The following is a 27,143-nucleotide window of genomic DNA, read 5'->3' as shown; positions in this document are numbered from 1 at the left end:
GGTTATTATTTAATCGAAAATCCCTGGTGACCGGTTCTGCTACCATTTTAGGGAATTGGAGTCTGTAAAGACTCGTTCCTGTGTAATTGTGGGAGACTTGACTTTTTTTTGTACTTTTAGATAACTAGAAGCTGATGGGCCCCAATGCAAAGTCTGTGCCAGGCCCCCGATTATAATGTATGGTTTATAGTAATAGTCTTCTCATATGGGAAAGTGACACCATAAGGGCCCCCTAAACCTCTTGGGCCCTGGTGCAACTGCAACCTCTGCAGCCCCAATAGTTATGCCCCTGATACCCGATACACAAAGCACAAAGAGCACCGGCCATTGATTCATATAACAAAACAGCAGCCTCACGCATGCGCCTAGGCTACCAGTACATGTGGTAATTACCATCTGTAATCATTGACTGAGTGGGCATCAGAGCTGGGCACGTGCCAGGCCTCACGTGGGTGTCTTCCCCTCATTACTTCAACACACAGCGAAATGGGAATCCCTCTATGATAATCTGTATCCTTGTTATCGCTGGAGAGTTTCCATGTGATTTGGCACCGAATGCCAATTATGATATTATTAGACTGGGCATTTTATCCTCTGGGCAGGGCTGGACAGAAAAGATAGCAGTCTCACTGTTATGCCTCCTTTATTTCAAATGTCAATGTTCCCAGTAGATTCCTGCGCGGGCCACCAACATAGAATAATACGAAAAGAAAAAAAAACTTTCATTATTTTTCTCAAAATTACGGCTCTAATAGTCCTTCCTGTAAAGTTGACCTTCTCGGCAGCGACAAATAGCATTTCTGTATTTCATTTCAAAGCATGGTAAAGAAAGCCTGTAACATAAAAGGAGAATGCAAAGCTGCTTATTATTAAAATGTCAGGGTTTAAGTCTGTGCGGGTTTTGTCACCTTTAATGCTCTGTTGTAACATGGTAATCTCCTACCGATTCCCCCTGCGGGTGCTAGGCCGCCATACACAAACAAATAAATAAAATCCTGTTTATTTTCATTACTGGCCAAAACTGTGAAGGGGTCTATGAACAATCTGCCAAAAAAAAGAAAAAAAAATCCTTTTTTTTTTGTTATTTCGATAAGATACTTCAGCGACGCTGAACATTATATCTGGTTGCTATGGCAGCTGTGACTGGGTTTAGTTATTGTGAGAAATATACAAAAAAAATTAGTCACTGGAGGGAAATCGCGTTGTGAAGAAAAAACGGAGAGGGGTGGGCAGGAAAAAAAAATAATGAAGACACGACTGACTGGGGGAAGGCGGTGGGTGAGAAAAAGTTTAAAACGGTAATAAAAGCAAAGATTTCGGTAATCAGGGAGTAGGTACCCTGCAGCTAAATGCTCTGGTAGTGTTCAGAGAAGAAAAGATTTGGCTTTTATTTCGGAAAACCAATACTGTATTTTAACATTTGCCCTTTAAAAAAGTGAAGAAAAAGTCACTGGTTTCTTCAAAGAAATCCTACAGGGCTGCGGACAAAGAACAGGCTTCTAACTGCGAGGTTGTGACACTAGGCCCGGACCGTCCTATAATCCTTAATAGGGCTTTCTATGACAGGAGAAGGGGAGGGGGATTTTTTTTTTCGTGGCGGTCTAGGAAAGTGAGCTAAGGATGCGGCCTGAGGTCCCCTCTGTTTTCATGCCGAGCTGTGAGAGGAAGTCTCAGCGGGTTACAGGCCTGCTCTGTGTTAGTTACATTCCCTCAGGGACTCCAGGACAAAGTCAATGAATGTTATTCATCACAGAAATAGCGCAGAGAGTAATTTATCACTTCCTTGTAGGTCCATGTTGCTTTGCTACACAATTTTAAGCAGGAGGGGGCAGGGGTTGTGAAGGAATGAAGCTGGAGCTGATGGATTTTGATGGATATACCTTTTTCATTGAGAGTGAAGAAAGTAAAGGGGACCCCAATGGAGCGTCCGTTTTGTGAAAATTTAAAGGAGTTGTCTTAGGGATAGGAAATATTACAGATATTAGGCTAGACATCATAAAATGTTTTAAAGTAAATTATTACCAGGGGAAAGATAACTCCAAATAACAGGGTCCCCGAGTCCCTTGTGTGAATAGAGTTACAGAAACCAGGTGATACCTTTTTAGGGCTAGCTGAGTACATTAGATGGTGATGTTCCGAGGATAATACGTCTTTTTGTCAGGCATGGCGTTATACCTAACGAAGAATACTAGTATTATCGGAGGCTAAATATCACATATTCTCAGTTAGTCACTCTTCTTCAGCACTCTATGGCTAACACAGTACAGGTCTACACTACTGGAGTTACAATAGACGTGTGTTGCCAAGGGTTCATTTCTGTGGGGACTATCACAACGTTGTAGTTAGATATTTGCTGTAAGGGAATACAGTGGTCGTCACATGCGCAATACTACATAATTCACAGTTAAGTTATGTGATGCTAAAGATCCTCACATATAGTGTGGGACTGACCCATTAAAGAACCAGAGGATCCTCTATTGGTCCAAGGCTCTAACTCAATATTAGACCCCTGAAGACCAGTAGAAGGCAACCCAGTTTCTAGGCCACTATGGTCTATTCCCAAGGGGATACTTTTATCATTCTGACCATGACCAGGTCTGAAATAGTGGCACCACAGCCCTTAAGCTTCAAGTCTTAGGCTGGGTTCACATCTTGTTTTTTGTCAGAGTACCTCTTGGAGGGCTCTACTTTTGCTTCACAGGTTGTTACACTATCTCCCCCTGAGCACTTCCTCCCCTCCCTCTCTCTGCTGTAGTCTCGCACAGTGGGAAGGGGAAGTGCTCCTGCCCAGTGTAACAGTCTGTGAAGCTGCAACACAGAGGGGCTCTGGTAACACCCCCAGAACCCTTCTGCCTCATTCCCATATTTATGGTGGGTAGACTAGAGGGAGGAAGGCCATGGAAGATGAATGTGGGAGGATTGCCACAGTCACGGAGTCTTGAATCTATGGGTGAGTGCCCCTAGTTTTTCATGATGGAATCTGATGGTAAATTTCCTTTTACAAGTGTGCAGCTTCAAATCATAGTATGAGATTAAATAATGCAAGTTTTAAAGAAAACTAAACTCAAACACTAAATACTTATATTTTAAGAGCCCCCCCCCCCCCCCTGTGTGCTCAGACCCACATTACTCCCCAATCCTTACTTCCTGGCCACCAAGGATGAGTAGCGTAAAAGTCTTATCAAGTGTAGGATGGTATTCTGGGATATTGGGGGCACTATAGAGAGATGGAGGAGAGGGCTACAAGTCACAGCATGCCCAGGCAGGGATTATGCAATATCTGTGAACAATATAAAGAGAGAGGTATAACTTTAAGGTAGACCATGAAGACTACAAGTCTCAGCATTCCCAGATAGTTGTTAAGATATATCCAGAAATATTAGTATAAAGGGGGACTATAACTCTAAGCAATTTAAGAATAAACTTTGGAGAAAAAACTGCAATTCCCAGATTTTCCAGTTTGTTATTTTGTTACTGGTGGCAAAACAGGGTGAACTAAAACTCCCAACTCCAAGGGTGATCACTACAAACTTTGCAAAGAACTACAAGTCCCATCATGCCCAGGATAATATATGAATGTTCTACAATGAAATTACAAGAAAATAATTTCTTAATCGTTCACTCTCTTCCTTTGAACCAGTCACAGAGGAAGAAGTGTCCGGGCTCCTCTCCTCTGCTCGCCCCACTACCTGCATCAGTGACCCCATCCACTCTCATCTTGTACAGTCCCTCACCCTCTCACCTCACTTAAATCTTCAACCTCTCTCTCTGTTCTTGTGTCGTTCACTCTTCTTTCAGTTGTTGTCCCATCACTAAAGAAACCTTCCCTGGGCACGTCCAATTCTGTTAACTACAGACCATTTTCTAACCTCCCTTTCAACTCCCTCCTTGACCACCTACAATCTGGTTATCGTTCTATGCATTCTACTGAATTTGCTCTTCCTAAAGTTTCCAATGATTTCTTCACCACTAAAGGTGATTATTCTCTCCGTATTCTTCTGGATCTCTCGGCTTTGTTTGAAACAACCAGCTCCTTCTCTTGGTTTTCTTCCAATCTCTCTGACTGCACTTTCAGTGTCTCTCTCTCTTCTCATCTTCCTCTCAGTATCGGGGTTCTTCGGAGCTCAGTCCAAGGTCCTCTTCTCTTTATCCTCTATACTGCCCATACTGGACAAACCATCAGCAGATTTGGCTTCCAGTATCATCTCTATGCTGATGATACCCAGCTGTATATTTCTGCACATAACATCACCCCTGCCTTACTTCAGAAAACCAGTCTGTCTCTCTGCCGTCTCTAACATCATGTCCTTGAAACTTAACCTTTCTGAGACTGAACTTCTTGTCTTTCGACCATCTACTTACCAACCCTCTCCATCTTGGTCTGTGGGATAACCATAACCCCGAGACAGCAGATCCGCAGTCTTGAGATTGTTGTACTGGACTCCGAATTCTCCTTTGCACTGTATATTCAATCACTTGCTTGTTCTTGCCACATTCATCTCAGAAACATCTCTAGATTCTGCCCATTTCTTATTGTTGAAACCTCTAAAATGCTAATTGCTGCTCTGAGTCACTCTCATCTTGATTACTGTAACTCCCTTACCGATCTTCCACTCACTAAACTCTCTCCTCTATTCTCTCCAATATATTCTTAATGCAGCAGCCTGCATTGATGCTGACTTACAGACTAAACTCTACACGGATGCCTCCAGTCTGTGCCAGTCACTTCACTGGTTGCCAGTCTCCTTCTGAATACAGTTTACAATAATCACCCTCATCCACAAAGCTCTGCATGATGCTGCACCTCCCTACTTTTCCTCCCTCATATCAGTCTACCGCTCAACACCTTAATCCGAACCTCTCACTCATATCTCAAGGACTTCTCCCGAGCTGCACTAATTCTCTGGAATGCTTTACCTGGGTCTATCCAGCCTCCAAACTTACAAATGTGCTCTTAAAACCCATTTCTTCAGAAAAGCCTATCACACCTGCTAACTGCATGAAACTTCAACTCTCTATTTACTTACCCAGCACATGTTCTCCTCTCATCTGTTATCAGGCAAACAACAAATATCAAGCTCCAGTCTCTGCAATCTCATTGACCTTGGACCTGTAGATGGCGGCTGAATTATTTTATTCTGTTCCCTTATGAAGAATAGCTGGATCATTATACAAGCTCTTATACCCCTTCACCCTCATAGACCGTAAGCTCTTGTGAGCAGGGCCCTCATTCCTATTGTTCCATATGACTATTTGTACTCTGTAATGTAATATCATATTTGTATATGTCCCCTATGATTTGTAAAGCGATACGGAATATGATGGCACTATATAAATAAAGTTTTATTACTATAGTCCCATAAATAATACCGTATATACTCGAGTATAAGCCGACCCGAGTATAAGCCGAGACCCCTAATTTTACCACCAAAAACTGGGAAAACCTATTGACTCAAGTATAAGCCGAGGGTGGGAAATGCATTGGTCACTGACTCCTCCAGTATATAGCCAGCCTGCCCCCTATAGTATACAGCCTGCCCCCTGTAGTATACAGCCAGCCCAGCTTGCCCCCAGTAGTATACATCCAGGCCAGCCTGCTTCCAGTAGAATACAGCCTGCCCCCAGTAGTATACAGCCTGCCCACAGTAGTATACAGCCTGCCCCCAGTAGTATACAGAGGATACTACTGCTGACGTCATACTATGCGCCACCCGGGGGAAAAACATGGCGGCGCCCTGCGGGAGGTTACAGACGAAAGAAGAGGAGCCGGAAAGCGAGAAGAGGAGCTGGGAAGCCAGAAGACGAGCCGCAATTACATCGGGGGAGCAGCGCTGCGCCACGGGGCCACTGGAGGGTGGGTATAAGTTTTTGGTTTTTTTAAAGTGCATTGACATATGTATTGACTCGTGTATAAGCCAATGTGAGGATTTTCAGCACATTTTTTGTGCTGAAAAACTCGGCTTATACAGTAGATATACGGTAGATACTTGACCAATCCAACAAAATTCAGCCAGCTTGGCTAACAATCTTGTGATATGTGTGGTCACATTTATGTTAATAACTGCTGATATCATTCACACCTCTCTACATGTAAATTTTGTGGAGGATCTCACCTCTTCATGTGATAAAGTCATGCTCAGAGGGACAGGGATGTTTCTGTATTTTGGTCCAAATAAGCTTGGGAAATTGCAGATAAAAATAGATAACATTCCGATAGCGCAGTTCATCTCGATAAGATACACTTTAGGAGTAGTTCTTAGAAATGAACAATGTGGCAAATTGCTGTCATAATTGGATCTAAAAAAGAAGCAATTATGAAATCTTTTCACAATGCAGACCTGTTTGACACCGAAGAGTGTGAATGGAATTTTTTGTGCTTTTCTACAACAATCAAGTTTTGGAGATCCAATACTATATCTTCCTCAGGCCAGTTGACCTACTTTAAGGTTACATTCACACAATGTATGCCCGCCGTACCGTAGTACGGCGGGCATACATCGGCGCCGCGGAGAGGGGCAGGGGATGAGCGCAGCTCACCCCGCCCCTCTCCATAGGAAGATACAGCGCACGGCGCCGTATCACGGGAAAAGATAGGACATGTCCTATCTTTTCCCGGGCTACGGAGCGGTACGGTGCCGCACGTGTGCAGGGCCGTGAGCCCATAGAAGTGTATGGGGGACGTATATCGGCCGCATATACGTCGGCCGTATACACGTCCCCCATACATGTGTGTGAATGTAGCATAAGGTAGGAAGCCATTATGGACCGATAAAGAGGACAACCAATGCTAAGACTCCTCCCACCGTGCACCATGGAAGATCCACCCCTTAGTATAATCTCTTTTTTCCCCAACCATATCTCAAAACATGGGTCAAGCCTTCCATTGCTCCTTCAAAATCAGTTGGTGGTCATCTTCTCAGGAGAATAAGCGAGTAATATCGGCATTGGCCAAGGGTTATCCCAACATGCACCATGAAAGACTTTGACTTTATCAAACTTTCTCTATTCCCCAATCATATCTCAAAACATGGGTCAAGCCATCCATCGCTCCTTCAAAATGAGTTTGTCCTGCGACAAAGTGGGTTATATCTTCCTTAGCCAATTTTGGGAGGTTGCACCATGATTATTGCTACCAATTATATCAATGAATAGGTTAAAGGAAATCTACCATCAAAACCCATCATGATAAACCAGGGACATTACTCATAGATCCAGGAAATGTGACTGTGGTAATCTTCTCATATTTGTTATCCGTGGCCTCCTTCCATCTACATTCGACTTTTAAAATGATGCTACCCTAGCCCCTCGGTGACCTGGCTTTACAGACTATTACGCTGTCTCACCCTCCCCATCTGCTCCCTCAGCACTTGTGCAGAGAGCAAAAAGTGCTTACTGCAAAAGTTCTCATTAGCATAATTTAAAAAGTTGATTTTAGAAGGAAAGAGGACAGGGATAACACATATAAGAAGATTACCACAGTCACGGTGCCTGGATCTATGAGTAAGTGACCCCTGGTTTATCATGATGGATTCGGATGGTAGATTGTCTTTAGGTATATCGTCTGCTGCCATAAAATATCAGTAATAGTTCATTTATACACTTTGAAAAAAAAAAAATTATTTTGCTCATAGATGTCCTATGAATCATTCGGAAAACTGGGCCCAGTGTGATAATGACATCTGTTTCCCAGGCAGAGCAGTCTGTCACATTTCCGCTACTTGCCGATTGATCATAGCATTCATGAAGCAGAACAGTGAATGAACCATCAAGGTTGGAGCAAACAATGCAGGTTCTCATGTAGGTTATGGATTGATGGAGACCATAGAGATGGCTCGTCGGCCAATAGGAATAATGAAGTCATACGATTCTTAGATGAGCATTTAGTAGGTGAGTTTTATAGCTGGTCAGGAGCATACCGGTGGACTCTCATAGTCATGTAGACAATTTGGGGGCTCGTACATAGATATTAGGACAATAGAGCTCATAGGAGGAAACATGTCAATAGCTATGGCATGACTATGACCAGTTCAATGTTCTTGCGGTGACCATACACAAGATTAATGTTAGACAAGTCCAATGCATGTCCATCTAATAAACTGCCATTAGAGAGCATTGCCTCTATCCCTTCATTATCCCTCTACATGCCTGTAAACCTAAGCAATGAGGTCCTAAAGCTGTATGCAAATGACCTGTGAAATGTCCATATTCAAGCTGTCCACCTTATTCATGAGTGGGAGGCACAGCCACACCCCCAGTGCATGACTGACAGCCTGTATAATGATGTGAGGCTGTATAATGATGTGCTTCCTGGTGCTGGTGGCCACTCCCCCTGCAGCCTGTGTGTGCATGTGTGTGTATAGGAGAGATACAGCAGCTCCAGGCAGCCATGTTACAGCAGAACATGTCAGATTCATGTGTAGCTGATGTCTGTGTCTCTCACCTGTATATTAGGAGGATGCAGCATGTCAGCAGATACAGCACACACACCAGCCATGCTTTACTATACATTACACACAGACATGAGCAGGGGGAGGAGAGGGGAGGGGGAACAGGGGTGACATCACTGCCTCTGACCATGTGACCAGCCTCATTTACATGATAAAGAATAGATGATTTTACAATGGATAATGTATGAAATAACTAGATAAAGGCTGGGATGGGATCCTTGTGAGCTGCTCCAACAGGTAGAGGTGACAGGACTAGTGACACAGACCAGATGACAGGTGTCCTTTAACCTAAAAGCCACTCCGCCTCTCTACACAAATAACATTCTGCTCAGCTCCTCCTGCTCTATAACATGCTGCCTGCAGATAGGACACTGTACAATCTGCTCAGCTCCTCCTGCTCTATAACATGCTGCCTGCAGATAGGACACTGTACAATCTGCTCAGCTCCTCCTGCTCTATAACATGCTGCCTGCAGATAGGACACTGTACAATCTGCTCAGCTCCTCCTGCTCTATAGCATGCGGCCTGATGATAAGAAATTATGTTCCATCTGCTTAGCTTCCCCTTCCCCTATTAAATGCTGCCTGCAGATAGGATACTGTTTACATTCTTCTCAGCTCCTCCTGCTATATACCATTCTCCCTGCAGATGAAACGCTATGTACAATCTTCTCAGCTCCTCTTGATCTGTAAAATTTAGCCTGCAGCTAGGACACTATCTAAAATCTCCTCTGCTGCTCCTACTCTATAAAATTCTGCCTGCAGAAAGGACATTAAGCTCCTTATGCTCTATAACATGAGCAAATAGTAAACTATGTACAATTTGCTTAGCTCCCTTGTTATATAACATCCTGCCTGCAGATAGGATACTATGTACAATTTGCTTAGCTCCCTTGCTATATAACATGCTGCCTGCAGATTGGATGCAGTAGAATCTGCTCAGCTGCTCCTGCTCCATAACATCCTGCCTGCAGATAGGATACTATGTACAATTTGTTCAGCTCCTCCTGCTCTATAACATGCTGCCTGCAGATAGAACACTATGTAGAATTTACTCAGCCTCTCCTGCTCTATAACATGCTGTCTGCAGATAGGACACTGTATACAATCTGCTCAGCTCTTCCTGCCCTATAACATGCTGCCTGCAGATAGGACACTATGTACAATTTTCTCAGCTCCTCCTGCTCTATAACATGCTGCCTGCAGATAGGACACTGTAGAATCTGCTCAGCTCCTCCTGCTCTATAACATGCTGCTTGCAGATGAGACACTATGTAGAATTTTTGCTCAGCCTCTGGTGCTCTACAACATGCTGCCTGCAGATAGGACATGATGTAGGATTTGCTCAGCGCCTCCTGGATTCTCCCTATAATAAGTAATTTGTCAGGTTACTACATGGCAAATCCGAGTGAGATCATTACAGTAAAATCCGGCTCTCACCCTTCATGCAACAAAACACGAACGCGCCTTTAGAACTCAGTGCCGACCCCTTGCAAACTGTCATCTGCTTGCGCCCCCTGCCCATCTGTTCCACTCCGGTGACGCAACTGTATCCAGAATCTGAAAAACCTTCTCTTCTCCTTTTTTTTCCCCCTACTTTGTTCCCAAGCTCCTCTGATACAGCACATTTTGCAGACAACAAAAATAATAATTGCTGATTGTTTCATATGCTGCTCCTTTGCGTTTTTTTCCCTTTATTCCTTGTTAATTGTACGAGAATAAAAAAAAAAAAGAAAGTAAGTCGCAACATCTGCTTCATTTGCATTTCCTGCGCCAGGCAGCGTTAGCTGTGACTCCTATAGAGCGGCTCGGATGATGAGAGGGAGACAGAACAGAGGAGTCTTTGAACTGCTGACTTCAGAGAGGAGGCAGGTTTGTCTTACGTGGAGCGGAGGAAGGCAGGGGGGGGGGGGTGCTGGAGCCCAGCGTTGGGGGCTCCGAGGTGTTTATTGTGTTCTTGTACGGTTCATTTGCGTCTCACATTTCCTCTTCGTCTTAGTTTAGCTCCTCGCCATCCTTTCTTCTTCTAAGGGAGCTTTGCTAGTGCGAAACACCTGCCTATGATACAGAAAAATGCCAGCACAAAGCTGTATGTGATCTGTGCCACCACACCCTGCCTTCTGGCGCTGTGTTATACACGGCTGAAGCATTCGCAGTACTGGAGGCAGCACAGATCACAAGACCTGGGACTGGAGGCAGAGACCATCCCGGCCTTTGTCTCTCTAACAGAAAGGTCATCTTATCTTTGTAATCCATTCAGAAGGTGTGCAAGTCCTTTATTTGGTGACCTTTAACACCTCTCACTGATCAAGTATGAAGGTCACTGGGGGATACAAGCCAAACGTAGAAAGTCGTGATATTATATTCAGGGTCGGCTCCAGGTTTCAGTAGGCCCTGGGTGACAGAGTGGGCCCCTTTGCTGAGAACTCATGTGGCAGCATTAAAAATTCAGAAACTAAAACAGTCTCCTGTTCTCTAAAGTATTCCCTAGTTTATCATCCTAACAGCCCCCTCTTCTTTTTTTTTTTTTATACAAAGCCCCCGTCACATCCTATGGATTCATTAGATACAGCCCCCTTATTGTTATTTTATACAAAGCTCCCCTCACCCCTTATAGATTTGTGAGATACAGCCCCCTTATTGTTATTTTATTTAAGCCCCTTCAGCCCCTATGGAGTCATTAGATACAGCCCCCCTTACCACCATGGATTCCTTATGTACAACCTTATGTTGGCGCCCAAGGAGCCCTGGGCCCTGACACTTGCCCAGGTATACCCAGTGCTAGTGCCGGCCCTGATTACATTATGGAATGAGGGTGCAAGAGAACAGAAAAAAAAATGGGCCTCTGATGACTCCAGGAACAATACATAGATTTCTTTTTGAAAAACCTAACCTTTTTATGCATCAAGCTATGTGGAGGAAGGGAGCTGTGTGTCTGCAAAGACGGGCAGAGATAGGACCTGCTCTACCGTGAACCATGAATAATGCGCGTCTATTTTTGCGGCTTTCTCATGGCTGCCATATGTAGACACACGATTGAAGCCTTTCTCCACCTTGCTGCAGCTTCCAAACTTATCATACTACACATAAGTATATGGAGAGGGTAGGGGGCGGAGACATGAGAGGGAGAGGAGAGTCGCTGGCCCGGCACAGAGGCTGCTGGAGTTAGATAATAAGTACTGAGTGATGTTCAGGAAAGTTCAGCCACACCCCTACTTGAAAATGGCAGTATATAAATCCCAGGGGTTTGAGGATACCACCATTTTGGTGCGGGGTCGTTATTCCCGATGATGTCATCGGGCACCAGCATTGATTTAAAGAAAATCTACCATCAAAATCCATCATGATAAACCAGGGACACTTAATCATAGGTCCAGGCACCGTGACTGTGGTAATCTTCTTATATTTCTTATCCATGGCCACCGGCCTTCTAAAATCAAATTATCAGAGCCCCTCTGTATTGTAGCTTCACAGGCTGTTACAATGAGCAGAACATGTCTCGACCAACCCGCTACTCTCTCTCCCTCCTTCCTCGGCCTGTGTAATCTAGAAGCAGGAGGAAGGGCAGAGGGTGGGGAGGCCTGGTCTGCTCATTGTAACAACCCTTGAAACTCTGAGAGCCTATGGAAACACCCACCAGAGCCCTTCAGTCTCATTAACATACTATAAAAGTTGATTTTAGAAGGCAGGAGGCCATGGATAACACATACAAGAAGATTACTACAGTCACGGTGTCTATGAGTAAGTGTCCCTGGTTTATCATGAGGGATTTTGATTTTTCTTTAAATGGCTCTGCTGCCGGAATTTAAAGAGTTAACACCCACAATACTGCACCGATCGCAGGTGTCCCCTTTAAGAAAGTCTTTCTCCTCTCCCTCTTACAATATGTGATGTGCTCACACTTTGTTGAAGTTTGTTCTCTTTTCTGCCTTTACAAGGCGTAAAATTGTACAGAAAAACTATGTAAGTTATGGAGAACACGCATACACACTGCCTGCAGACACCGGGAATCAATATCTTGTCAGTCGTGCTTTTCTGTACATCAAGAAAAAAATATTTTTGGAATATTCAGTAACATTCCTCAACTTGTCAAAACACTTCACAAAAATCATGGAGCAGGGTTTCACAAAATAAGATGTGATTCACAAAATCATTATCGGAACTGGGGCTGTGCAATGTGCCAAAATTCTGTGGCGTGTGTGGAGCCCGTGTATGGAACCCACTGCCACAAAAAGTCTCTATCATGAGAAAATTTGTCAGCCTTATTTTCGTTAATATTTTTGTGTATTTGGAACATATATTGTGCAATTTTGAGCTCCCCGCTCCATCATTGAGCCTCTGCCACTGCTGTGTACGGCACCGGCCTACAGACGGGATGTGATGGCATCATTGTACCTGTTGGCATCAGGCCGTGCATAACCATCTGCAGAGAAGAACAGGAGGGAACGGCTCTCAGGGAATTTTATTTTTTAATATGACTACATAGGGCAAGAAAAGGTGGGAAATGGGGGCATCAGGGAACTACAGAAAAGGGAGCATGAGGTGGGAGGGCGCACTAAGGGTGGGCATAAGGTGTGGGAGCTACCTAAAGTGAGTATGAGGTATGGGAGTTACCTAGATGGGGGTGTAAAGTGAGACGGGTAACTTAAGGGAATAAAAGATGGGGGAGCTTTCTGAAGAGGAACATAAGATGGGGGCCACCTACCTCTCCACTCTTGTTAGGTGAAGTGTGCATGTGTTATGGGTGGTAAGAGCTGAGTAAGCCGGTGCAACATTCCTGAGTTGGTGGTTTCTCTCCTCTGTGGACAAAAAGGTCAAGCACTTTGACATCTGGCGGCTTGACCCCACCACCATACTTGCAACATAGTTGGACGGTCTAGCAAATATCGGTGTGCTCAGTGGATACTGATGTTATATGTGCAGTCTTATTTTGGCCTCATTAAAAAATAATTTTAAAAACTGTATTTTTGCAATATTCCAATTTTTCTCCTGAAAATGTTTTGTCTTCTTCTCTTTTTGTTAGATTGAAGAACGGATTTCCCTGGCACTAGTGTGAATGCAGCCTTAGGCTTCGTGCAGACAACTATATTTACATGTTATTGACTTACATGACCAGGCAAAAACTGAGTCAGGGAAAATGCCCAGAAAAGAAAATAACCTGATTGACCAACCCCTAGCTAAATAAAACACAAGCAATTTCTTTGTTGGATGGTAATTGGTCACAGCTTTATTGAAATCTTTGAAATACAACTGAAAAATATAAAATTCTTTATTAACATGTCATAACAATGAACATTATATACATCCCTTTTACAATGATGGTGGCTGAGTTCTTGACAACAAACCTGAACATTTCAATATGATCACCGAAGAAAAACAGTACGGTATAACCTGTGTTGGCTACAGGTTTCAGAAAACCCCTGGGTGACAGAGCCTCGGTGGGCCCCTTTGCAGTTAACTCACGTGGCAACATTAAAAGTTCTGAAGCTAAAACAGTCTCCTGTTCCCTTAAATATTCAATAGTTTATCATCCCAATCAGCCCGTCATAGTTATTTTATATAAAACCCCCTCACCCCCTATGGATTCAGTATGTGGGCCCCCCCCCCGGCAGCTCTGGACCTTGGCACTTGCCCAGGTATGCCCAGTGCTGGCATCGGCCCTGGGTATAGCTACCCACCGCTCAAAAAACACACCTGCCAAATCCCCAAGCCACCAAGAGAAGATGTGACTGAAACCATCTCAACTTCTCAAACCAACCAGCTGCTCAGACGTCAAAGCTTGAAGGAGCTTGGAAATCCACATCTCATAATGACAACCAGACTTTTACCACTCACTAATGTTACCTCCTTTAAATTTAGCTGTTGCCAAGAACATGCCCCACCTTACAAAAGCTTGAACACTACCCAATGTAACTCTGAGCCTAACATAAAGGAAAACTACTTGTATCCCTCCTTCCTAAAATCACATCTGTGAACCTAATACAGAGACCAACTATGGGAAGGGCGGGCGGGATCAATTTGCTCCAGCCAAAAGATTGGTGTTTCCTTCCTTATATATGCACATAACTCCAAAGCCCCCTATCAACCCCTTCTTTATAGAATTGTTTCCCCTAAATCCCTTCCTCAGCCAATCCCTTCCCTTCCTTGGTTGATCTTGATGGACATGTGTCTTTTTTTAAGCGTATAAACTATGACTATCACCTCACTTATACACTCCACCCCCAATTAAACTCCACCCGGACTTCATCCTGGTCATAGCCGCACTGCACTTATTTGCTCCCAGCTACGTGCTAACATAATGCACATTGCGGTGAGAACACTCCGTCTCGTGACCGAGCCGTGCCGCCGTGCTACAAATTGTAGAGCAGGTCCTATTTCTGCTCAGCTCCTATGGAGAACTCCAACTGGTCGGAGTTGGTTGTGACGGTCGTGTGCACTTAGCCTTATTCTGCGGTACATCTTGCTCCAGCTCATCCCCCACATACAATCTGTAAGACTTAGTATGCCAGATACACGCACAACTTCACTTTCCTCCTGATATAATTTCCCAGTCAATGTTCTCTGATAATGTGTCTCCATCGCTGATAACCTTATTGATTTTCTTATCTTCTATCTGTGTTTATAGCTGTAGAAGTTCTACTCTGCTTTCTTCTCTCTAGTCAAGCGAATACGTTCTTACACTGCAAATAAATCACGGCGAGCGGGATATTTGTGACCCCCTGTCACCATAAGCACATGGAGGGCTGTTGTCATGTTGAGTCTGAGAAATCACATAGTATCGATTCATGATGTCACTGGTTCCTAGTGAGCTAATAGTTTATCATAGCGGGAAGGCAACAGGTGCCCTATTCTGGATAGGTCATCAATATCAGTTATGGGGGGGTGGGGGTTCACAGCTGCCGATCTGGACCATGGTTCTCAAGCATAGCATATTATTGTATAGCAGGTGTAACTCATTGAAATTCAATCTCTTTTTCTAGATGGACTCTGTAATGTAATATTATATGTGTATATGTCCCCTATGATTTGTAAGGCGCTGCGGAATTTGATGGCACTATATAAATAAAGATTATTATTATTTCATGGGACTTGATATCCGATGAGATTGACATCCAGTTATATTCCTTAGTGATGTCACCATTCCTCCTTCTGTGACCCCTGTGGCCATGGACTGACTGGAGTGGATACTTGGACACCCAGGGTCAGCTCCAGGTTTCAGTAGGCACCTGAGCGATAGAGCCTCAGCGGGCCCCTTTGCAGTGAACTCACGTGGTGAACTTAAAAATTCAGAAACTAAAAGTTTGCTAAACTTTTGTTGTACAGCCCCCCTCACACCCTATGGAATCATTAGATACAGCCCCTTTCACCCCCATGAATTCCATATGTATGGCCCTGTGTGGGTCCTCCCAGGAGCCCTGGACCCCAGTACTTGCCCAGGTATGCCCAGTGCTGGCGCCAGCCCTGTGTCCACTAACACTTCAATAAAGTTATCAAATGCAGTGCCACACCACAAGAGCCGTAGGAGGGTAAGTTCCTTAACACCTTAGCGCTCTGCGCCGTAGCTGTACTGCGCTGAGTCCCGCGATTAGCGCTCAGCGCAGTACAGCTACGGCGCAGAGACGATGCCGGTTCAGCGCTGTATAGCAGCCGAACCGGCATCGCTAGCCGCGGGATTTCAGCGGTAATCTACCGCTGACATCCCCGGCTAACACCCGCGGTCGGAGTGGGCTCCGATCGCGGGTGTTTAACCCGTTAAATGCCGCGGTCAACGCGACCGCGGCATTTAACATGCCTTCTGGGGGTCTTTACCCCACGATCGCCCCCCCCGCACCGTTTTCGGGGGGGGCGATCGCTGTTTTGGCTCCTCTGGGGTCCGATCGGGACCCCAGAGAAGCCTTGGAGGGTTTACCTTTAAGATGGCGTCTGTGACGTCATCTTAAAGGCAAAGTGTCAGCCTATGCATCTGCATAGGCTGGCACTGATAATACCCTGCAATACATTAGTATTGCAGAGTATTATCAAGAACAAGCAATCAGATGATTGCTTGTTCATATCCCATGGTGGATCAAGTAAAAAAATGTAAAAAAAAAGGTTTTTCAATAAAAAATTACTTTATAAATCACTAAAAATGCCCATAAGCCAGAAAACATATAAAGAGACATATAACGCTCAAAAAAGTCTAAATCATAACACAAACCCCACATATATAGTATCACCGTGTCCGTAACAATCCATAGAATAAAACTAAATAACTATTGAACCCATATGATGAACGCCGTAAAAAAAAAACGTCAAAAACCCGCCAAAAATTATGATTTTTACCTATTATATCCCACTAAAAATGCAATAAAAAGTGATCAACAAAACATATGTACTCCAGAATGATATTGTTGCAAAGAACAACATGTCCCGCAAAAAATAAGCCATCAACCAGCTCTGTAGCCAAAAACGTAACAATGTTATGCCACTTGGAAGACGGCGATGCAAAAATGATAGATTTTTCCCCACATTAGGGTTTTATTTGGCAAATTTAGTAAAACATAAGAAAAAATATTCATGTCTGGTATCCCCGTAATCGTATCGACCCATAGAATAAAGATAACAGGATTATTAGGATATACGGTGAACACCGTAAAAAATCCAGTACAGAATTGATGCTTTTCTACTCATGACCTCAAAAAAAGTTCCAAAATTTTCAACAATAGGTGATACCATCCCCAAAATGGTAACACTGGAAAAAGCATCTCGTCCCGCAAAAAAAATGCCGTCACATGGCCCAAATAACAGAATAGAGAAAATTTTATAGCCTTCAAAAGGGGGCAACCAGAAAACTAAAATCCTGGCAGCTGCAGGGTGCTCCTTCCCTTCTGCGCCTCGCTGTGCCCCCATAACACAAGTAACGGCCACGTGTGGGGGGTCGCTGCATTCAGGAGAAATTGTAGAACAAATTTTATGGTGAGTTTTTTGGAAATGTGTAAATTTTAGGGCTAAATGAACGTATAACCGACAAAATTTGATAAATTTGAAATTTCTAAATTTCACCGCCATTTTGATTCAATTACTATGAAGATCTCAAGGGGTTAACAATCTTTGTAAAAGCTGTTTCTGATAGTTTGAGGGGTGCAGATTTGAAAATGGGTTGGTTATATAGGGGGTTTTGTTGCTAAATATGTAAAATTTGATTTCAAACAGTATTTATGCCCAAAATAGTCAATTCTGAAAATACGGAAAATCGCTATTCGATTTGTAGGCCACGTGACGTCAAAATAAATTATCCAAACATTTCAAAAATTATGAAAATGTAAAGTAGACAAATGGGAAATGTTATTCTGCAAGTTATTTAGGTGGTAAATCTATCTGCCTGAAAACGCGGTGATTTAGAATTTCGAAAATGGCAAATTTTTCTAAAAATTCATCATTTTTTTCTTTTTTTTGTAAATAAACGCAAAACTTATCAGCCAAAATTTACCACTAAAATGAAGTACAACATGTGGGGAAAAAACAATCTCAGAATCGCTTTGATAAGTAACAGCGTTCAAAAGTTATTACCACAGGAAGAGACACTGGTCAAATTTAAAAAAAAAGTTGCGAGCCTTAACCTGCAAACAGGCTGCGTCCTTAAGGGGTTAATTGGTTAGTGGTATTTGTAGAATATCAAGGATGTCACAGATGGAGGGTCCATTCAAGGGAAACTGTCACCAGCTTTCACACCATTAAACTAACAGTACCCTCAGGAAGGGAAGAAATATAATTTCTAACATTTTAATATTATAAAATAACATGCAAATAGCCTGAATTACTAAACTACTGTGTGCTTTTTATGTGCTTGTTCTATGTACCTTGCCAACTATAACAACATTAAGATTCTGATGGATCATCTGGTTCTGTTATCTAGCATCAGTTTGTATTCTCATTATTGACTACATTCATTGATTTGTCTTATATAAATCTTTGCTCTCATATCCCAACCACACTCTATACTAGTGATCCCATCTTTGACCTCATATCCCAACCACACTCTACTATAGTGATCCCGGTATGTTGCAACTCTCTCATATTTCTACTGCAGTTTTCGAAACCTTGGAGGAACTTCAAAAGGAGTAGGCACTGGGTAGAAAACAACTTGTGCCGTTTAAGCAAGGCGTCCTTGCTGACGTAATAGTCTGTGCGCCGCCAGCACACACAGTCCCATTACCACCAGGTGCTCGGGAATCAAGAAGAGGACCTGTGGATGGCATCAGAAAGGTGAGTACGAAGTTTATTTTTTTACCCGAGTAGAAGCCGAGTGGGGAATTTTTTTATGTGCTGGGCATAATGGTGGCATGGACTAGCTGGCTGGATATATACTGAGGGTAATGGACTGGCTGGCTATCCACTGGGGGCATGGGCTGGCTGCATGTATACTGGGGGGCATGGGCTGGCTATATGCTGGGGACATGGGCTGGTTGGCTATATATTGGGGAGCATGGGTGTGCTGGCTATATACTGGGGGGCTGGCTATATACTCCCATCAGGGCTGTTGTCTTAATGGTTGCCCATGCTCATTACAATTGTGCAATTTTTGTAGTGAACCAAAAGTTCATGATGTGCATAGACCCTGGTAATCTAAAACCATACCTTTGTGTTAGTTGATAGTAGCAGGATTTTGAAGAATAAATTTTAAATTCCAGGATTGTAGCTGGACTTTGAGCACTGGAATGTGTCCTCCCAATGTTGTGTTCTTTGTGATCTCTGCATAATACACTTCCCCTCTCCTGTAATATCTAACCAGAAGCCTGCTACAGCACTGATTTAGAGCAAAAAGGAGGGGCTGTGCTGTGTTCAGTGAATAGATCTTACACACCAGTGCAACAGAGGGCTCCAAGTACTGATGGAATCCTGGAACAAACAAGTGCATTTATCACAGTCCTGCTGCTGCTGCTACTAACAACGCACACAATTCTATGGTTACACAGGTGTCTAGGGTTGGTACCTAACATTTTCTTCAGTTTCTCAGGATAGAACTGCCAGTAGACTCCCTTTTATTAAAATTGCTTTTGAAATTCCACCATTGCAGAAAAAAAAACACACAGAAAATACCTGTGTCCTACAGGTTTTCCCACCGGGTGTCTCTAAGCCTGACACAGATTGACATAGAGAATCAATTTGCTAACAAAGCACTGCCTTTAAGTTTATAAGGAAGGTATCCAGTCAGTTCTTAGCTTAAATCACATATCCCCGTATATTTCCCATGAGCCTGAAACGCCGCGCAAATAATGCTGGACGTGCTGACTTTTCGTAGTTCAGCGCGGTTGGCAATGACCATCTGACTGTAATTGGTAGTGACAGTCCTTTGCAGCACTTACTTGCTTCACTTATCCTACACAAGTCGACTGATGTTTGTAGTACAATAGAGAACCCATCCAGAAGGGATTAGCAAAATTAAGGCCGTCTACACATTGCTATTCTCTTTAACTGTTATTAGACATTAGAGGGAAATCTGAGGACATTTTAGGTCAAATTAAAGCAGGAACACTTAAAAAGGACTAGAGGATTTGCATATTTGCTTTTTCATCTAGAATAGAAAAGTAGAATCAGGGTTTATGCAGTCGCAGGAGATTTCCTGCGGGCTCGGGATATGGCGGACCTTGAAAACTGAACTCACCATCCACACTGATGACCAGGGGCAGATAAAGATGGGCCCTGGGCTGTAGGAATATTACAGCCCCTACAAGTCTGGAATCACTTCCTACATCTGGTACTAGAATCAGCTTCTTGTGTAATGGAGGATGAGCAGGGGAGTAACTTGAGGGGGTGCGGAGGTTGCGGCCGCAACCGGTCCCAAGATGCTTAGGAAGCATCTTCCCATATGAGGCGACTAGTACTATAAATCATACATTATAGTGGGGGGCCCTGGCACAGATTTTGCACTGGAGCTCATCAGCTTCCAGTTACACCACTGAGGATGAGTCCCTCCTACGTGTGGTTTCAAGACCTTTGGAGGACCTACAAAAGTCCTGAAATATCTCTTGTGTACATGTGTGTTAAGAACATGAACAGATGTACAAGGATTTCATGGGTGAAGGTCCTATTCAGTATAAAATCTGGTGGGTGGTTTGGGTGGCCATGGGCTCCCTAGAAGGTTTGGGCCCTGGGCTACCACCCAAACCGCCTATATTATAATCTACTATTGCGGTTGACTGATCCCAGTTGTGGTCCTCTCTTCAAGCTTTCCATGGTAAAGATAATTATCAACTGTACGTCCAATGTTAGAGTCCATGTGAAATTAGCGAATCTTAAAAAAAGAAAAATACCAGGGGCATAATTTTTGGGGGGACCTCCGTCCTGCCTGCTTTATTGTCCTCAATTACAGTGTTGACTAAGCAGGACTCAGTTGCAGATGTATAAAGTTGCAAGTCATCAACGATTGGTACATATGGACTACTCCAAAATATGAGCTCTGTATTTGTTAAAACCCCAAGGGTATTCTCATGAATAGTGGGTAGTTGGCCCCATCAAAACTCCCATAGACCTGAATGGAGAGTAAATGGGCTTGCATAAAGCATTGGAATTTTTCAATATTCTCAGAAAGACAATATATAACTGCCTATACATCAATTCAGAGGGTCCTACGTGGGTATTCCCAGAGTCAGCGATAGACAGGGTCAGCAAGTTGGCCACCAGACAACCATCATCTGAACCACTTGCCCCAACTGAATCTGTGTAGCCTTGCCCTGTTCAGAGGTGAAGAAGAGGAACATTCAGCCCCAATCATAAAAATAGGTCCCAACAACATGAAATGGCAGGCTGAGCATCGATCAATACTATGTGATTATTGGAAAAAGCTGAGAACAGCCCTCGGATATCCCTGGTGCTCTAATAGACAGTGAATTAGCTATTGCCAATGTCTACTATAGTGTTAATGCATGCACAACCTAACACTCCATCAATGAGTAAGAATAGGACCAGCATTCTTGTGATCGCTGGTTATCCCAGCAGTCATACCCCCACTAATTGGATTGTTATCCCCTTTACTGTGGATAGGGGATAACAATCAATCTACCATCAAAATCAAGCATGGGTAAACCAGGGACAATTTGGGGAGATTTATAATAAGTCTCTTAGAGCAGAACTGTTCTAGTTGCCCATGGCATCCAATCAGAGCTCAGCTTTAATTTTCCCATAGCTGTTTATAAAATTAAATCTGAGCTCTGATTGGTTTCCCATGGCAACAAGAACAGTTTTACCTCAGAAACTTGATGATAAATCTCCCCCTTTGACTGTGGTAACTATTTTATATTTGTTATCTATGGCTTCCTTCGTTCTGTAATTAAGTTTTAAATTATGCTAATGAGTGCTACCCTACCCACCCTGTGATCTGACCTTACAGGCTCAGGTTACACTGGCTTCCCCACCCCCTATTTCCTCAGCACTTCCTGTTGTATTCTCAGTGCTGAGAGAGCAGGAGTAGTGTGGAACAGTGTAACAGTCTGTAAAGAAAAATCACAGATGGGGATAGGATAGTCCCTCAGGCTCCTTAGCATAATTTTAAAAGAAAATTACCACAGTCATGGTGCCTAGATCTGTGGGTAAGTGTCCCTGTCTCTTACCTAATCAATCAGACATTTCTGACCATACAATGGCCGCAGATAAAGGGTCATATGATCTCGCCTTGCCAGGACCTTATGATAGTATTCGTGAGTATAAGATAAAGATCCTGGCAGGGTGATTGTTCATGGACATATAGAGATCACATGACCCTCCATCTGCAACCATTTTATGGACAGGAATGTCTGGCTGATGAGGTAAAAGACAGGAGGCTTCACTTTACATATCAAGAATGTGGTGCAGAACTATTAATAGACGTATATTGGTAAATTACCTAATATCCTGCCCCCAAAACTTACACACACTACTCCATTGTAGAACCCCATTACAGAATGTATCAAATCACCCTACCACCACCTTCCATGTGCTAGTTATAATACTGGTGTCTTCCTTTATGGCATTGAGGGCCATGACCACCTTAGACATCAGATCCCAGCTAAAACTGTTGCCTCTAAACATCTATTACTGGTAGTGGGGAAGGTGGACATTTGCATATAACATTATATCATATTTAAGATGTTAACTAACTCTATCCATGACTCTATGTAGCGTATTTATCAAGGCCCCTGCCGCACATCAGTGGTCGAAGAAGCCCTGAAATAATCGCAAATGCTAGCTTATTGCTAGCACTTGCAATTATTTAACCCTCTCCGCCACCAGCACACCAATGGGATGTGAAAGGGGGGCGCAGCCGGCCGGGAGTGGGCTGGTGTGGGGCGTTACTGTCCCCGCGCCTGCGCACTTGCTGCAGCTGGCGACTTTTCACATGTGATAAGTCGCCGGCTGCGTTTATTTGTACTCCAGGCCCTGTCTGCACGCTGCACAGGACCCTGCCCTCTTGATGTATCATGCTGCAAAATTGCAGCGGAGAGGCTATCATACGGAGCAAAGGGGCGCACGGGCATCGGCATATGATAAATATCCCCCTATGACTCTATCAATAAAGTGTTTGACGTCAGTGCCAAACTCCACAACCTCACATACATGCCCCTTTTTAATCTTTCATGAGTGCCTTCAAGACTGGGTGAAGTCTAATGGCCTTACAGAATTGTCAGGTACTATCATCTTTCCTTCCGTATCCACACCGAGCAGAGATATTCATTTTCCAGCCAAACCTGACATACAGATCTTATCAGTCATGAAATTTTGATTAGATATGACAAGCGGCTGAGAAAGGATAACGATGAAGCATCAGACACCTGCCTTATGGTGTCACCAGGCCTCGAGGGATACGTATAAATTTTCCCTTAACAGTTACTAGGCTAATTCTCATTTCCAATGCATGATTTAATGCCATTTCTTCACCCTGCAATGTATATGTTTGCTGCAGTGCGAGCTGGGAAGTCTTCAGCCTGAGAAAACACCTGCTCTGTCACTTATGGTTTAGGGTTGGTTCGCACGGCGGATGCTCTTTTACAGCCCCCTCAGAATAGTATCATATTCAATTATTAAGTAGGAGGACATATTAAGGAGGTGATCATTCTCTGCGATGTATGGAGACCTGATGTATAGACAGCTATTAAGGGAACACCAGACGAATGTTATACTGAAAATACAAACAGCCCAGTCCGGTACTAGGATGTGTAAATTTGTTCTGGTAGAACATAAAATTTATATATACGAGCTCTGGGTTACACCTGGAAATAACTACATACTTTGTAGATCTAGAGGAAGGCAAAAAATAAAACCCTCCAACAATTATGCCAATTGTCCTAAAAAAATTTAAAAAAATTATTCTCAATCCCAAAGTGGATCAACATCAATTATTGTACTTTTTTTCATAACTTTTTAATTTTTTGCTTTCTCTTGAACGTGTTCAAATTCAGCCATTACAACGTCTTGTTAGAGAAAGTCCCATATATGATGGATACAGAAGACCAGTGGTGGCAAACCTACGGCATGGGTGCCAGAGGTGGTACCCAGAGCCCTTTCTGTTGACACCCAAGTCATTGCCCCAGCACAGAGTTGACCAGACAGGACTAAAGGCTACTCCTCCTCTTGTAGTCCCAGGCAGCCAAGGACGTTCCATGTTCAGAGCTATTTTAAAGTGACTGGAACTGGAGGACAAGCGACAGAGCTGTATCAACATTTCTTCTCCTTTTTATTGTATTGGTGTCCTCAGGATGCAAATGCAATTGAAACTTGTGACACAGCAGGGAGCAATGAGTTACTGCTTAAATTGCCGAAATCGATACTTTGTCAAAAAATATGTGGGTTTTGGTTGTAGTTCGGGCTCTTGGAACCAAAAGGTTATCTATCACTAGTGAAATTTTCAAGAAAAACAAAAATGTTCCTACAATTTAGTATTCCTTAACAATCCAAACATTACTCATCTCTTTCCAGTTTCGAGGCTCAGTGGGTGGCTAACTGCTGTTCTCTTCTTGATGACTGGCCTTATCCAGTGATTGACTTTACAAAATGCAGAGCGCAGGTAAGACCCAAGCAATGTCTCGAAAAAGTGATAAAGAGGCTGTCAGGGTTTTCGGTAGAGGTGATTAGTGTCACTATGTTCAGTGTTAGCAACATGTTTATTCCCCTGGAAAATCCCTGTCCCTGAAATGGCCTGCTAAGGGCCTGGTCTTCTGGATCCAAATCCCACCGATTGGCGGCTGAGATGATTGTTTCTCTTTTTTCTCTTGCAGAAAAAACAAGTGTCCTCTCTTATCCCGCCGTTATGTAAATGGTTTAGCATGGCTCGAATGGGAGAATCAAAGTTGTAACCGGAACGGAAAATTAAACCCCTAAGAGCAGCCCACGGATCTCTACTGGCCATTCGAGTGACTGAGCTGAGAACTACATAGCACATAACTTCTATGTTATTGGTGTTGAGAACCAGAGGATTCTCCAGTGGGCCAAGGTTCCAACATAATAATGGGCCTTAGAGGTCCAACAGAATACATCCCAATTTTAGGCTAAAAGGTTCTATTTTCTAAGGAGGATTTTTGAAGAAGGGTCGGACCTTATCTATTGAGATATTTCTAAGGAACCCCAGTCTGACCCTGAGCCTGATTCAATTTTCCTTCCTGGAATACTTTTCCTGGTCTTCTTTAAGACGGCTTAAGAACAATCTCACAACTTAATTGATTCGACGTGGCAAGGTTTGACCCTATAACATGCTGATGGTTGATGATCGAAGACTGATGTTCACAGGAGCAACTCTCTGTTAGAGTATTTGGCAGGTAGATTATACCAGCCATGCCTTTTATGTTAATAAGGCTCAGCTGCAATACTAGACACGGCCTAGTAACCAAAGTGGCACTATTTCTGGAAAAAAAAATACTCTTTATTAGGCAAAAAATATGATCAATAAAATATGAGTACATTAAGTGCTTTTTGTTGTTTATGGTGAAGTTGAAGATGGTATAAGCCCCATCGCTGCTACTACATTTTTTTCCTCTTAAAACATGGTCCTATAGATAAATAAAGAAGGTCCACAATGTTGTGGGCCTTAATTCGAGATCAAACAAACAATATCCTAACCTTGACACCGGAAGTCACGTTAACGGCTGATACATTACGGTCTCGCGGATGAAGAGCAAAGGCCATGTTATCTCGCAGACTACATCAATGTTTATTTGTGTGAGGGCCAAGGGACAAGGGCACAAGTCAGACTCAGAACGCACCACCAGAAAGGGATATTATTGCTCTGCATTGAGTCCTACTTTTTTTTTTTTGAAAGAAGAGAAGAGGGTTAGTATTTATTATCACCAGTATTATTAGTTTGGGCCAGAAAATCTCTGCTACATCTTTTATAGCCCTGGCTCACAGTAAAAGGGGTCATCCAACTATTTTTTATTTTTGACAATGGATCGATACAACTAAACTTTCCTTCAACTGGGGTATTCATTACATAAAATTAATGGGATATTCTGGTTACTTTAAAGAGGACTGTAAATAAAATTAAAATAATCTGCTCTGGCTAAGACAAGAATCCCAATGTACAAATTTTTATGTTTGAATATTATATGTATGCTTATGAAAAAATAAATAAAAACAAGTAAAAAAAAAAAAAAGAGGACCTTTCAGGACATTAAAACATGTTAGCTGCTCATAGGAGCAGCACCCTCGCTCTCCCCTAGTAAGAGCATTGTTAAATATCTTGCTTTATCGGAACATACCGATAAGCTATGAAACAGTCCACTACGTCCAGCGTATTCATGAGTCTGAGGTGCTCACCTCTCCTAAGCTTCTCCCCCGGACCGCCACTCCCACACCATATGCCAGCGATGACAGCCAGGCTCCCTGCTGCAGTCACCGCCTCCTCACACCACCAACTCATGAATATGCTGGACCGCTGTAAGCTAGGTGATCATATCGCTACATAGTGTTTCGTAGCTTATCGGTTTTGGTAAAGCTAGAGATTTAACAATGCTCTTACTAGGGGAGGGCTAGGGAACTTCTTACTTTCTTATGAGCAGCTAAAGGGTTTTAATGTCCTGACATGTCCCCTTTAACTATTCCCTTTCCAACATTTGGGACCCTGCTAAAAGGGGTCCCTTCAATGTCTGCAGAAACATAGCGGTTGCTATCCTATATGCATCTGCTCCATTCACTTTTCTGGGGCTTCCAATGATTGCCAAAGACTCTACTCTATATTATCTCATAGGGGCTAATTTACTAAGGATCCAAATCGCGCACTTTCGTCGGGTTTCCCAACGATTTCCAATTTGCGCCGAATTGCCCCGGGATTTTGGCGCACGCAATCGGATTTTGGCGCATTGGCGCCGGCTTTCACGGGACAGAATCGGGGGGTGTGGCCGTCGGACAACCCGACGGATTCGGAAAAAATGTGAAATTTTAAAAAAATTTGTGTCGCAAGATCAGCACTCACATACACCGGGACGAAGAAGGGGAACTCCGGCGGACCTCGGCGCAGCAGCTACACCTGCTGGATATCGGGTGCACGGACCTTAGTGAATGCCGGCAGACCCGAATCAGAGTCAGAGTAAGTAAATGTGCCCCATATAGTCTTATAGAGAATGAGTGTGTGCCCAGCCATAATAGGAAACATAAAACTATTTCTCTGAGCAATAATGGGTAAAAAACCCTTTGTTAATCTCCACATGACCTAATGCAACAGGAAAAGGATTATTATAAATAATAGGGGCTG

The 27,143-nt window shown here is 43.4% G+C and overlaps 1 long non-coding RNA gene across 2 annotated transcripts; it reads left to right on the top strand.

Moving 5' to 3' along the window:
- The first annotated feature begins 10,227 nt into the window (after positions 1–10,227).
- LOC140126340 (uncharacterized) lies at positions 10,228–25,345 on the top strand. 2 transcript variants are annotated; one of them, XR_011854800.1, is made up of 5 exons: positions 10,228–10,318; positions 13,470–13,657; positions 18,516–18,691; positions 24,377–24,464; positions 24,676–25,345. It is a non-coding gene; the product is annotated as an uncharacterized lncRNA (long non-coding RNA). The 2 variants fall into 2 exon arrangements; XR_011854801.1 differs by lacking the exons at positions 10,228–10,318; positions 13,470–13,657; positions 18,516–18,691 and adding an exon at positions 21,572–21,710.
- Positions 25,346–27,143: the final 1,798 nt, after the last annotated feature.

Source organism: Engystomops pustulosus, chromosome 4 (assembly GCF_040894005.1).
Source record: "Engystomops pustulosus chromosome 4, aEngPut4.maternal, whole genome shotgun sequence".
Classification (NCBI taxonomy): Eukaryota; Metazoa; Chordata; class Amphibia; order Anura; family Leptodactylidae; genus Engystomops; species Engystomops pustulosus.
The sequence above is the reverse complement of the archived record's forward strand: the minus strand, read 5'-3'. Positions and strand labels throughout refer to the sequence as shown.